This window comes from Lichenostomus cassidix, chromosome 2 (assembly GCF_008360975.1).
Source record: "Lichenostomus cassidix isolate B80296 chromosome 2, HeHo_3.0, whole genome shotgun sequence".
NCBI classification, from domain to species: domain Eukaryota; kingdom Metazoa; phylum Chordata; class Aves; order Passeriformes; family Meliphagidae; genus Lichenostomus; species Lichenostomus cassidix.
In genome coordinates, this window is record NC_139482.1 from 3267583 (window position 1) to 3281116 (window position 13534).

A 13534-nucleotide genomic window follows, 5' to 3' on the forward strand; every position below is an offset into this window, starting at 1 on the left:
GGATCTTCCAAAGCTAAAAGCAAAGAAACTTGAGTTAAATAGTTATGGCTTCTGAGATGAAGTTGCTACAGCTTCATATTTCCCAAGGATCATGCCCCAAAAAAAGTACTAGAATTCAACATTGGGAAAAGATCTGCATTTTTTTGAAGTCGTTAATCCAACCAGAAGTGTCCAAAGTGAAAATGGAGCCAGGAATGCTTCTGTGGGCAACTGAGGTCTCACCCAAGGGCACAGACTGCCACGGTGAAATTTGTAATACTGAGGGTGAATCTGCAGAGAAATGAAAAGAAATTTCAGTCTCTCCCGTTGTCTCACAGACTCTCTTATTTAATGACAGCTCTTTAATACTATTGAAATGCAGAGGAAAGGTGTGGGAGGGGAGGGGAGGAGGAAGGCTGGGTCTGTCATTTAACCACAGCTCCAAGAATAGGCGGTTTTGTTGTGCAGACGTGACAGATGAATGTTTCGTTTCTGAGGAGAAAGGGGAATGTTTGAAACACTGAAACTTTACACAACCCAGAGCTTAAAGAAGCTTTACAAACGAGGCCTTGAATTACCATGCTTGAAGACTGAAAAGTATGCAAAGTCATAATTATGCAGTCAAATCCATTTTTCCTAGCAGCATAAGAGGTTGATTATTTAGCCTCATATCATGTATGAAATGAGCTGATGGGTTTCAACTAAAGCTGTTTAAACAGCATGAAAAGTAGAGCATTAATTCTTTATCATGTGAAATTAAATCTGTTTAAGCACTTGAATACTGGGGTTTGTACCAGTCTGCTTGATTGATTTTATTTCCACTGGGATATTTTTTCTAGCTTGGCAACGAGGCTATAGCACAACTATTTGACCACACTGTGTTTCAGCACTTCTTCCCTCTTCCATTTCAACTTCTTCTGAGCTGCTTCCTCCCTGCCACAGCTATTTGTGGGCATTGCAGGGAACTGGAGCAGGGAGCTGATCCAGACTAGAAATAAACATATTTTTCCCCCAGCAGAACCAATTCCTCAGGGCATCTTGTAAATGCTGGCAGTGGAAGAGAGAAGGCAGCTCCTGGTGGGAAGTGGGGTCAGTTTTAGGAGAGGGCAGGTGCTGCTGAGACCCAAATCTGTGTCTTGTGGTTCCCATCAGGTGATGCTTCCAGACACACTACTTTGTCATTTGACTCTTCTCTTAAGGGGAGAAAAAACCCAAAGAAAAGAAAAGAAAAGAAGAAAAAAAAAAGTCCAAAACCAAGCTGAACTTAGAATGAAAGTGCTTCTTAAAAATTAAAAATAAGTCCCTAAACATAAAATAAAACAGGGTATTTTGCAATGATAAGCAAGAAACATTAAAACATTTTTCAGTCTTAAAAGGCTTATTTTGGATTTTGAGTTTGGAACCCTTCTCTTTTGAAATAGTTTCAAATAATCATTTGATTGACTTGTCCATTGATTAACTATTGTCTAATGTTCACCTCATATGACAAAAATTAGCAATAGAAATTATTTTTTAATTAAAGTGGTCAATAAAAATGTTATTTGAATCACCTTCATGTATTTAATGACTTCTACAGAAGATAATACTTAAATTTCTACGGGAATCCATGAGACATTATCTGGTTTAACTTATTTACTGATTTCTCTTGATAATCTATGATTTCAGCTTGAAAACAATGGATGAATGCACTAAGCACTCTTTTCCAAAGTGAGTTGTAGCCTGGAGTTGGTGTTAAAAGCTCTGAAATTTTTCAGTTGAGAAATTTAATTTCCACTTTAAGTGTGAGGTTGTCTCACCCAAACAGAACATTCCTTTCTAACACAAAATATATCAGTAATTTTCCCAACCTATACAGGAAGACAATTACTGTGTGGTCCAAAATCTCTCTCTCTATCTTACTTCTCTTTTGATTTGTTGTTCATTAGGACCTTGCAAGTTCTAAAAATTGTCCTGCAAATCACAATTCCTCATTTTCTGCTGGTTATACTCCACCAATGCCTTACATCAGAGAAGGAAAATAATTCACTCTCTGCATTAATAATTTCAGGATAAAAAATGACAGAAACAGCAGCAATAATCAACAGGCCTCCAAGAAAGTACCCAAGGGTTGGGGTGTCTATAAAAGGTGAGTAAATGATGTCAGTGGTGTCACAATGCTGGGAAAAGGGCAAAATTATTGGGTGTTTAAATGAGGGAATTAATTACTTCCTGCATAAAGCAGTACTTAGGATGGTAAGGAGTCCAACTGGCCAGAGCAATTTGACCAGTCTTAGCTGAAGCCTATTTAGGAAGCATTTTCCAAGAAAGCTTTGGATCTGCTGGAAATAACCCAGAGGCAAGCAGAGAGTTGGAGGAGAGGCCAGGAAAATGCAGAGTAAGGGGAAAGGTCGGAAGGAAAGCAATGGTTTTGCCAAAAGAGATGAAGCAGATTCATCCCAGAACCACAGGATCATGGAATGGTTTGGGTTGGAAGGGAACTTAAAGATCATCCAGCTCCAAATCCCTGCTGTGGGCAGAGACACCTCCCACTAACCCATAGTGACAAGACACGTTGTGTGTTATAAAATACCTTTGGAATGGAGACAGGAATGGTTTTGCTGTGTCACATTGGGCAAAAAGGCACTGCTGAAGGTGCAAAAAAAAAAATTGTGGATGGGATGTGGGGAAAAATCTTTGTGTCAATAAAAATTGTTAAAGTCTTTAATAAATGAAGAGAAGGAAATGCAGAGTCTCTGTCGTTGGGTGGCTTTTGAAAACGATCTGACAAACACCATGGGAGTGATGAGTGAGGCTGCCCTGGGGCTGGGCAGGGGCTTGGCTGATGCCTTGAAGTGTCTTCAAGCTGTTTCCCTGTATTTTATTGGACTTCCATCAGCCACAGAGGGTTGGTCCCTGAAGGGCTCTGCCAACAGAGTTGTCTTCAGGGGTGGCAAAGTGAGCAGCCTTGGAAAGAAAGGAGAATTTGAGAGGAGAAACCAGTTTATAAAAGTGCCCCCATTTCTCTTCTATACCAGGAATTCCTTTCCTGTTCAAACCAGCAAGAAAAATGAATCTGATTCTTCTACTTTCTTTCTATTTTTTTTTTTTTTGAAGTTCAGAAACTAATAAAAGACAATTTTTCTGCCCACTTTTTTCTTTAAAAAAAAAAATTCACTATGTCTCATGTCTCTGAGATGAACTCCAGTATGAGCTCCATTGTGCAAATGTTCCAAACCTTGTAAAATCACCAAACACTTTTACTGAACCAATGAGTAGGAATAAGATATAAAAGGGATAACATTTTTCGAAATTAATGGTACAATTCCTGGCAAAAAAAAATGTTATCAGTCAGTGGAAATAGGAATGTTTGCCATGCTCTCAGGAAGGAGCAAACCTATGTGTACTTGATACACCACAGAGAGCATCACATACAGTACTAGAATATTAATATTAAACTAAAGAGCCTCACAGAAGCAGTGATTAGTTGCCTTTATCTTTTTATTGAAAATAGTGAGTTATTTTTTCCTAACTACTCTCCAATAAACTGCTGCTACCCTGACTAGGGACTAAGCAAAATTCACTTATGAAGGAACATTTGTATTTAATTAAGCAGGTGCACAGTAATTTCATTACATAAAGCATACCCTGTTCTCTTACAAAACTAAGTTTATTTCTTTCAAGCCATTGCACTGCCAAATTTTACTTGGGGAAGGGCACTGACTGTTGTTTTGATTGTATCATTGGCCAAAGGTTAAAATAATCAGTAAATCCCTGAACATCATAACCATGGGAGAGGTTGAGAAAAAGTAGAATAATGACAGGCAGATCTGAGGCTTTTTTTGGTCTATTTTTCCCCCCCTGACTAATGCCAAATCTGAGTGGTGTGCATTCAAAAATGGAATTGATTAACCATGGATGCTGGAAAAGTCAGCACTCCATGGTTCTGCTTCTCTCTCTGTGCTGCCCATTAACAAATCCATTTTTTTTAGTGCAAGAACACAGAGTGCTGCTGTCTCATGACCTGAGGTGAGCAGCAGTGTGATGGGACCTAAAAGAGATGGATGGATACCTTTTTTTGGCAGCGAATATTTTTACCTTCCTAATGGCAAATTGTCTCCTGACACACTGGAAAGGTCCCTGTGGTCTTTAATGTGAGTCCAGACATCTGCGACAGGATTCAGTTACCTGAACAGATGTGGCTGTTGATATTTGAGCTGTTCTGGTTCATCCTGCTCAGCTGCCAGCTGCTCAGGGATAGCACAGGTGTTCCCTGAATCCATCAACATGGGTGTCTTCAACACCCTGGCATTTCTCAAATGTCCACAGGTATCGTGTTAGGACAAGGACATTCAGTGCCTGGGTCAGAAATTTCTCCCCTTCAGCACATGTATGTTTAGATGCTGAAAATAAGGTGTCCAAATTTCAGTCTGGATCTTGTCCCTGACCCTGCTGGGTCTGTTTGAGGTGGAATTAGTTTTCCACAGAGCAGCTGAGCTGTGTGTTGGTGACTATAAAGGTGTGGGAACACCAGAGTGTTTTGGCTACTGCTGAGCACAGCACTGAGCTGTGGGAGGGAGTGCTGGGGAGGCACCAGGAGGGTCAGAGGGATGGAGCAGCTCTGCTGGGAGGAAAGGCTGGGAGACGTGGGGTTGTTCAGCCTGGAGAGGAGAAGGCTTCAGGGTGACCTCATTGTGGCCTTGCAGGGCCTGAAGGGAACCTGCAAGGAAGAAGAAGAGAGGCTATAAAATCTTGGAGTGCCAGGACAAGGGGAAATGTCTTCAAACTGGCAGGGGACAGGTTTAGATTGGATTTTAGCAAGAAATTCTTCCCTGTGAGCCTGGGGAGGCCCTGGCACAGGGTGCCCAGAGAAGCTGTGGCTGCTTCTGGATCCCTGGCAGTGTCCAAGGCCAGGTTGGACAGGGCTTGGAGCAACCTGGGATGGTGGAAGGTGTCCCTGAAATGGCAGGGGGTGGAATGAGGTGATCTTTAAGCTCTCTCTAACCCAAACATTTCTGTGATAATATGATTTTCTTCATCATTTCTCTCTCACCAGTAGGCTGGGTTTGGGCAAGATCTTGGGAAGGAGCACAGTCAGGACAGCTGAGCCAAACCTTACTTACAGAATATTCTGAGTTGGAAGCTACCCACGAGAATCATCAAGTCCAGCTTTTAAATTAATGGCCCATACAGGGATTGAACCACAACCTTGGTGTTATTATCCACTGACTAAAGGGATGTTCCACTCCATATCACATCTGCTCAGCAATGCAAGCCAAGAGAAGGGGCTGGCAGGGGCATTTGTTATCACAATGTTTGCCTCCCAGAGCAACCACTAAGCACACTGCAGCCCCAGTTCCCAGGAAGTGGCAGAACAGCCCTTCAGACACGAGGTAGAGAATAAATCTTTTGTTTTCCTTTGCTTCTTCACGAAGCCTTTGGTTTTGCTTTATCAAACAGTTTTTATCTATCTTGCCCTGTGAGCTTTATCCATTTTATTTTCTTCCCTCCCTCCCTCCCTGTCCTGCTGAGGAGGGGAGTGATAGAGAGTCTTGGTGGGCACACAAAGCAGACCCATCATGCTAATTTAAAAGTTTTTGTCATACGCTTCTTCTAGACTAAATGGAAAGTGATCTGCCTGCAGAAGAAGGGTCAAAACCTGGGTAACCAACTGCTGGCTCTGAGATCTTAATTTCTAGAGACTTATTAACTATCAGACATCTTCACCCAGCACCCATCAGAATGGGAGCTCAAACTGGGAGGAAAACAAGCCCAGTAATGAAGTTAGTGACACCCAAGTGACGATTATGGTGTTAATTATGGAGTGTTAGAGTGGCATGAGATGAGTTAAGTCAACTCTCTGCTCTTGGTGGCCTGTGGGCCACAGATAAGCCAGTGCCTGTGGTTATCCTGCAGATGGTTTCACACTGTCACATTCTGCCAAAAAGTAAGGGCTCTGGTTGCACTGGTTACAGTAGTAATGAGAAAAGTGAGAAACATGTTATTATTTTGATTGCACGGTAGTAGCTGAGCAATTACACAATGTGGTGATTCAGGACTGACTAAAGAGAAAGAAGAACCATAATTAGCTCCTCGATCTTGCAGCACAGACCCTTATTTGAGGAAATGACATAATAACGTGGAAGTGCTCTCTCCTTGCAAACCTAAGGGCTATGGAAATAGTTCTCAGCTCAGACAAATGGTTCACCTCAGGGAAGTACTGGAATAAAAGCTTTTGAAGGAAAACAGCACAAAATATTTACAAATTAAAGGATAGATAGGTGTGTTAATGGTTAAACTGTGATGATTATAATGCATTTTCAAGTTGGGGGGAAGAATAAATTCTAACTCTTTTCCAGCAAACCTGCAGATTCAATGTCTTTTCACACACAGGTTTGAAGTGTCTTTCTAGAAAGATCAGGCATTATGTTAATTTGAAGACTATATATTTGAAATCCTGAAACCATCTTCAAGGAACAAAAAAAAAGAGATTAACCCAACAAGCCAAGCCTCTGTTTTAGCCTTTCCAGCGTCTTCATGATCTAATTGCCTGATTTTGTCTGACCCCTCACTAGCTCCATCATGTAACAGGAGTTTACAAAGACTCAAGGTCCTTCCCTATGAAAAATTCTTTTTTTTTTTCTCACAACTTCTCTATTTTCTCTCTTTAGCACTATCTTTAGTAATCAGAATTGGTCACTGCTCTTTTTGCTTACTCCCCAAACTGCTGGTATCCTCCAGCAGTTTGTATCTTCCTGAACTGAAGTCCTGAGTAAGGATAAAAACCATCAATTCTTGCCACAGAGAAAAAAGGAAGAGACAACTTTCAGATTCTAATCAATGATTTAATGATTGTATGATAAACAGAGAAGGGACAGCTCACCATGATATTTTTCCTCCCTCTCATTCAGACTAAGCCATATCTGCACCTCTTTTCCTTACAAGGGGCTATCAGCTTATTCAGCTTCCTGGGATGTAGATTTTGGAGGTTTACTGAAAGAACCATGAGACACATTCTCCACCTATCACATTATATTCACTGTATTTTGATGGTTTCCTGTGGTGGATAAATAGGAGGAAAAGCAAAATGTAGCAGTTGTGTTATTACACAATCCTTCATAGATATAGAGCATAATAAAAGGTGGGGGGAAAGAAAATAGAACCTGAAACAAACAACAAAAAAGCAGGTTTCACTTGGATTATCCATAATTATGAATACCAGTTATAAAAAACTCAGTCTAGCTCCAATAACAGCAATAACTAAATATTTTAACCCTGTTCTAACACTACAATGGAGATTTAATTCTACGATAGATGGCTTTTCAATTCCAAAGATCTTCACTGACAGTGATTCACATCCTCTCTTGGTAACCAAATCCACTGCCTAGTTTTCCTGGTAGTTATGCAGATTTTTTTTTTTTTTGATTTTTTTTTTTTTTGGAGCTGGGATGTTTTCCCTAATACTTGATCTAATTCCTCCCTGCTGCCTTGTAAACCCATTTCTCCTGCCTGTAATGATGAGAAGGAATAACTGATGCTTGTCTCTTATGTCACATCTATTTTAGCCAGCCTCAGTTAATCACAAATCTTCCTTTCCCTGTGGAATCACACACCCAGTTCTTAAGGCTTTCTTCTGGATCTTACTTACCCAGCTTCTCCATCATTGCAGCTTTGTCTGAGCTCACTCTGGTCCTTCTGTTTGATTTAATAGCAAACTTGTAGTGTTCATAAATATATTGTCATAAAAAGAAAATATAACAAATTTTTAAAGATTCTCTTGAATACTTCTTCATGTAAAAGCGAATGCCATATCAAAAAGTTTTGCTTCCAACCTAAATGGGACCAAAAGGACCATGACAATTCTGCCAAAGATTGGCTAAAGAGAGTAAGAAGCAACTTAGGGAATTTTACACCTTTTCTTCAGCTCCCCAGTCCCTCCTGCTCACAGAACTGGACAGTTTCTGTAGAACTATGGGATTTCCACACCAATGAGTTGTCTGAAGGGTTTGATATTTTCATTGCAAAAAAATTGACTCTGCCCTTATTTTCTCCCAGCTGCTCATGAGCCTGCAGGAAGTTCAACTGCAGGGAGCATCTTGGATTTGGGGTTTTCTGAGCTTTGTTCCTCATAAAGACAAAAGGAGAGGGTTGACAGGGACTGAGCCATTCCCTGGAAATGGCCAGTCTGACCCACTGACTTCTTGAAACGGCAAAAGTCATCAAGCTTCCCGTTTGTTCTCTGCCCAGAAGAGGGGAAGTGTAGTAATTTCCCTCTTCATTGCCCTGGTGCTGTGTCAGGACAGCCACACACTCGAATCCCCACTTCATGCCAGGGTGGGGAGAGGTTTGTTACAGGAAGAAATCAACTGCAAACAAAACCCAGTTGTAAACTTATGCTAAAAGCCTCGTCAGAGGCAGGAAAGTGTTTATAAATCTGCTTCACTGCTGGGAATTTGGTGGTATAGGAATAGGGAGGGCAGGATTTGTGCAACAACAATTCTCCTCTGGCATGTTCTGGGAGGATGAGCAAGGAGGCCCAAAAAGCTCCTTATTTATCTGAAAACACGAAGCAATGAGGTGCAGTGATGAGTGTGAAAGTGGATTTTTTGTGTAAAAACAATACAAATGAGCAGTGAAATGTATTATCTTGCCCTCATGAGTGCAAAGAAACACCCATTTCCCCCTTTCCCCCCTCAAACAGCAAGAAAAAAACAGAAATCTGCCTCCTGAACTGATTCACCATTTCAGCCAACACCACTGTGAGGATCTCACTTCCTGGGAAGTTCCAAGCGGTGAAATCATTCCTGACACCTTGGCCCTGCCCAAGAGCTACGTGTCATTTTCACCCCAAAGTGGCTCCACAATTTGGAGTCTGGATGAGGATAAGAGAGCAAAGTGTCAGGAACAGCTTGATTTGTGTGACACAAGAATGTCCCAGCTGGAATTTCTGCCTCCAGAACTGCAGCCTTTGATGTTGACAGCAGGCATCTCACCATGGCCGTTAGATCACTGCTTGCCTCTGATCACACCCATTAACGTGGGGTTGCTGAAACTCGGAAAATCAGCCCAGAAAGAAGTGGTGTCCTGCGGATAAAATGTGTAATAGAAATTTTTGTCAAGGTTTAACCCCAGCTGGCAGCTAAGAACAGCACAAGCCTTCACTCCCTTCTGCCTCTCTAATGGGATGGGGGGAGGAAAATCGGGAAAGAAAAGAATGTAGAACTTGTAGTTTGGGATAAGAGCAGTATAATAATTGAAATAAGTAAAAGATAATAATGATAATGATAATTATTATACATAGGAGTGGGAGAGAGGGACGTAAAACCCAAGAAAGGCAAGTGATGCACAATGCTGTTGCTCACCATGCATTTGTCAATGCCAAACCCATGCCCTGGCTGTGATTAGCATCACCTTCCCCATTTTATACACTGGGCATGGTGTCCCAGGGGATGGCAGACCCCTTGGCCTGTCCAGGTCATTGTCCTGGCCATGCTTCTCATGGAGCTCCTCACTGGCAGAGCATGAGACACTGGAAAGTCCTTGATTTAGGAGGAGCACAGCTTAGCAACAACCAAAACATCAGTGTGGTGTTAACATGATCCTCCTGCTAAATGCAAAACACAGCACTGAGCAAGCTGCTGTAAAGAAAATTACCCTTTTTGCAGCCAAATCCAAAAGATTTTTTAAAACCTTCTAGATGGAGAGGTTTGATTTTGATTTTGGTGTTGGGTTGTTCTCCCCTTTCAATACATACACAATCACTTTTACTTGGGGCAGAAGAGCTGACTTTTGATTATTTTATATATCTATATCTATATCTATATCTATATCTAATCTATATCTATCTGTATCTATATCTATATCTAATCTATATCTATATCTATATCTATATCTATATCTATCTATATCTATATCTATATCTATATCTATATCTATATCTATATCTATATCTATCTATATCTATATCTAATCTATCTTTTATATATCTTTTTTTAAGGTTTTTTTTTCTTTGAGTGTTACTATTGTATGCATTGTCCCTAATCCTATACAAACCTTTCTCCAAAGACTATGTGACTAATATTTCTCTTTTTTTCCAAATTTATTTTCATCTTTCTATAAAATGAACTTTTTTCTTTTGCGTTTTAATTTTTCCTCCCCTTTTTTGGAAACTCATTTGACCAGAAAGACCCAGCCATGAGTGCAAGCTAACTCACCCCTCTGTGGTCATCTTATCCACCCTGGCACTGCACATACAAACCATCACTGCTGCTTGGGTGACAATTTTGCAGCCCTGGCAGTTTCACAAGAACTGTGTCTGGCTGTGAGTAAGTCCCTTACTCCTGAGTCTATTTTCTGTGAGTTTGGAAAGGTCAGGAGTTCATTCCACTTGACCCAGGCAAAAAGACAAATTTCTAACTAAAAATGAGAGTTTGAGCAATAATTCTGCAGAGGGTGAAGAGGAACGGTTAAGAAGGAAAAGAGGAAGCTGTTTATGCAACATTTTTAATTGTAAACTATTGATACCTCAGAGAAGTGCCATAAAGGGCACAAGTGAGTTGAAAACTAATAAAAAAATAGCAAAACTATGTCAGTAGCATCTTCATCCCCTCTGAAGGACTTGTAAAATTATGAAAGGGAGATAGTTATTTAAAAAATCTTCAAAATCCTTCAAGAACACAGAAGTACCAAATCACAGTGTTATCAGATGGATACAGTCAGGATGTAAGTATACTGAAATATGTAGTGTTTATTGGTGTTTATTTCTTTTCTATCCTTCCAGCTTGGACAGGGGAATTGGAATAACTCAGCTCAAAGCAACATTTTATTGTTTCTTCGTTTTTCTGCCTTAATAGCTCTCTAGAGAAGAGCTGGTCAAACACTGAGAGAGCAGCATGTGGTGGTGCTTTGTTTATAATCACTACAAGGAACACTTTTTAAGTAAAGATAAAATAAAGGATATCTGAATTTAAAATAAAAAAATAATTCTGCACAATGTGGAGAAGAAAAATGCCAGATTGAGTGGGACACCAGCGTATCCTTTTAATTAGTTACACATTATATTGTCTGATGTACATCTTGATAAGACATTGTCCTGCCTTTTTAAAATACTAAAAACACCCACAGAACTACAGTGCAGCAAGGACCATGTTTAATGCCTCAAACCTGAATAAAAGCACACTAAGCTAGAAATATAGGCTATAACTTCATAATGTGTAATTATGTCCATACAATAATGACAACAAATGGGATATGAAAACTGTTAAACTCAGAGGATTTGCAAGTCTTAAGTAATTAAAGTGCACAAGAATTTCGTATGGTAATAAAATGCTGCTTTTGCAGTTTTAATATTAAAATACTGAGAGAGAGCTTGCTGCTAGTGATAAGGTTGCTGTAAAAATACTGTTAATTTTCACACACAAACCCTGTTACAGAATAGAAGTTCTGTCCCAGAGGGAGGAAAACTGAGGGAATGACAGAGCACAGGCACTCAGAAATATGAGTGAATTAGGAGCAGAAAACCCCAGAAAATAATGTTGAGATTTGAGTTCCTAACTCAGTCCAATATCTTCAAAAATCTCACCTCAGAGGAAGAAAAATACAACATGTGTGCTTGTCTTGTACATCCATATTCAGGTGCAGGTTAGAGGGTGCTGAATACTCTGAAGTTCTGCAAACATCCTGGGGTTTGTTGATTTTTTCTTTTTTTTTCTTTTTTTTTTTAAACCAGCTTTTATTTGGATATTGCTTTTTTTTTTCTTCAGGGTAACAAATATTGCCTATCATTATTTATCCGAGACATGACTGGAATTGGTGGCTGAACCATTGGCAAAATCCTTCCTCCACTCTCATTTTCTAGACATTAGCTCATGTTCTTTGAAAGCCACACTCTGCACCTTCACTGCTGCCACAGTCAGCGCCGAGCTGGAATTTGGGATGATTTGGCTTCTGCTGTGCTCAACTTGACCTCTTATCATAGCCCAAGTAGGAGCTCTCATGGAGTTTTCCCAGAACACAACAATATTGGCTCAGCACCAAGCTGGCACTGCACCCAGTGCCTTGGCTAGGAAATGAGAGCTGGAAATCCAGCCCTGTGCAGGCACTGCTGTGTGCACACTCACCCTCACACACACATCCCTGCTCTGCTTCAGGCTCTCAGTGGCAGTGAGAAAATCCTCAGAAGAGCTGGAAATTTATTTGAGATGTGAAAAACACCACCTTGATCCAGTGTGAAACACCAGTCCCTGCTCTTGGTGGCTGTGAGGTCACTGAAGCCTTTCAGACACCACCCTTTGGTGAGTCCATAGAGAAGAGTTGCTCCAAATGTTTTAAAGAAGTTTAAGAAATCGCTATTTTTCCTTTAATTGGACCACATCCCTGGTGGTACTCCTTCCTTTCCCAGCTGCTTTCAGGCCATATTTATTAAAGGCAGACACCCAAGACTTTGTGACTAGGGGTGGAGAAAACCCATTGGGCATCCCACCCATCTGAACTTCCTGGCAAATCACTTGGGTCTCACTGTCTCACTATTCTGCTGGTTTGAAGGATCTATTTTTCTTTTTTTTAAGAGCAGAGTCCTTCAGACTGGCTAGTAGCAAACCCTGTGTCTGGATGCCAAAGGGACAACACAGAGCCACTTTGTGGAGGAGAGAGAGGGTTCTTACTAAGAAGTGAACTTGGATGGTGCTGAAAAACTTTTGTCAAGCAGTCAAAGGGTCTCTGCACCTCATTGGAGCCAGCCTTGGGAGAGGGAGGAGGGAAATCTGCATCCCCAAACTGTCTCTGTCACACTGGGAGGTTCAGAATTAGCCTTTGTCCTTGGTAAGAGCTGGGCAGGGGAGAGATGATTCCTGGGAGAAACCTCTCTGTGTCCAAAGCACCAAAATCGTGGCCATTTCCCTTGGCAAGCTGCACTGATCTTATCCCCTCCCAGTATCTTCAGGCTGCGTTTTGATTGTCCTCAAAGGGCATTTCTCTTGCTGAATCACAGTGTGTTCTGTTCATCCCTCTTTCCCAGCCAGTAAAAAGGATGAAAGCAAGAAAAAAGCAAGAAGCACCCAATGGAACTTGATAGATGAGCTCCCCATGGTGCAGGAGAGCCCAGACCCAGCTGAGAACCCTGAATACAATGTGCTTTCCACTACAGCAAGCCTTGGCTTGGCAAAGCTTTCCCATCAAATGACTTATCTGCGTGGGCAGCAACACTTCCCCGCTGGTCTCATTCTTCCAGCCTCCCTTTCCCACCTCAGCCATTGTCAACCTTTCAGTCACAACTGTGACCCAGTCTGGCAGCCTTTGCTTTTGGCCTCCTGTCAGACTGTTTCGAGCTGTCTGACAAAGCCTTGAGATGACTTAATCCAAGGAGAGAATGCTTGAAGATTACATTTGCTGGAGCAAATGTTGGTTTTAGGTTTCCTGTCTCTCCCTTAGCTCAGAGGAGGAGGTGTGTTCCTCGGTGACATAATGCCAGCAGCAACAGGCTGAATAATGTGCTCACCGTAGGATTTGTGCTTTTCTGCAGCTCAGATTGCTCAGATTGCTCTGCTCAGATTGCTCTGCCATCTCTCTGCAAAACCCTCAC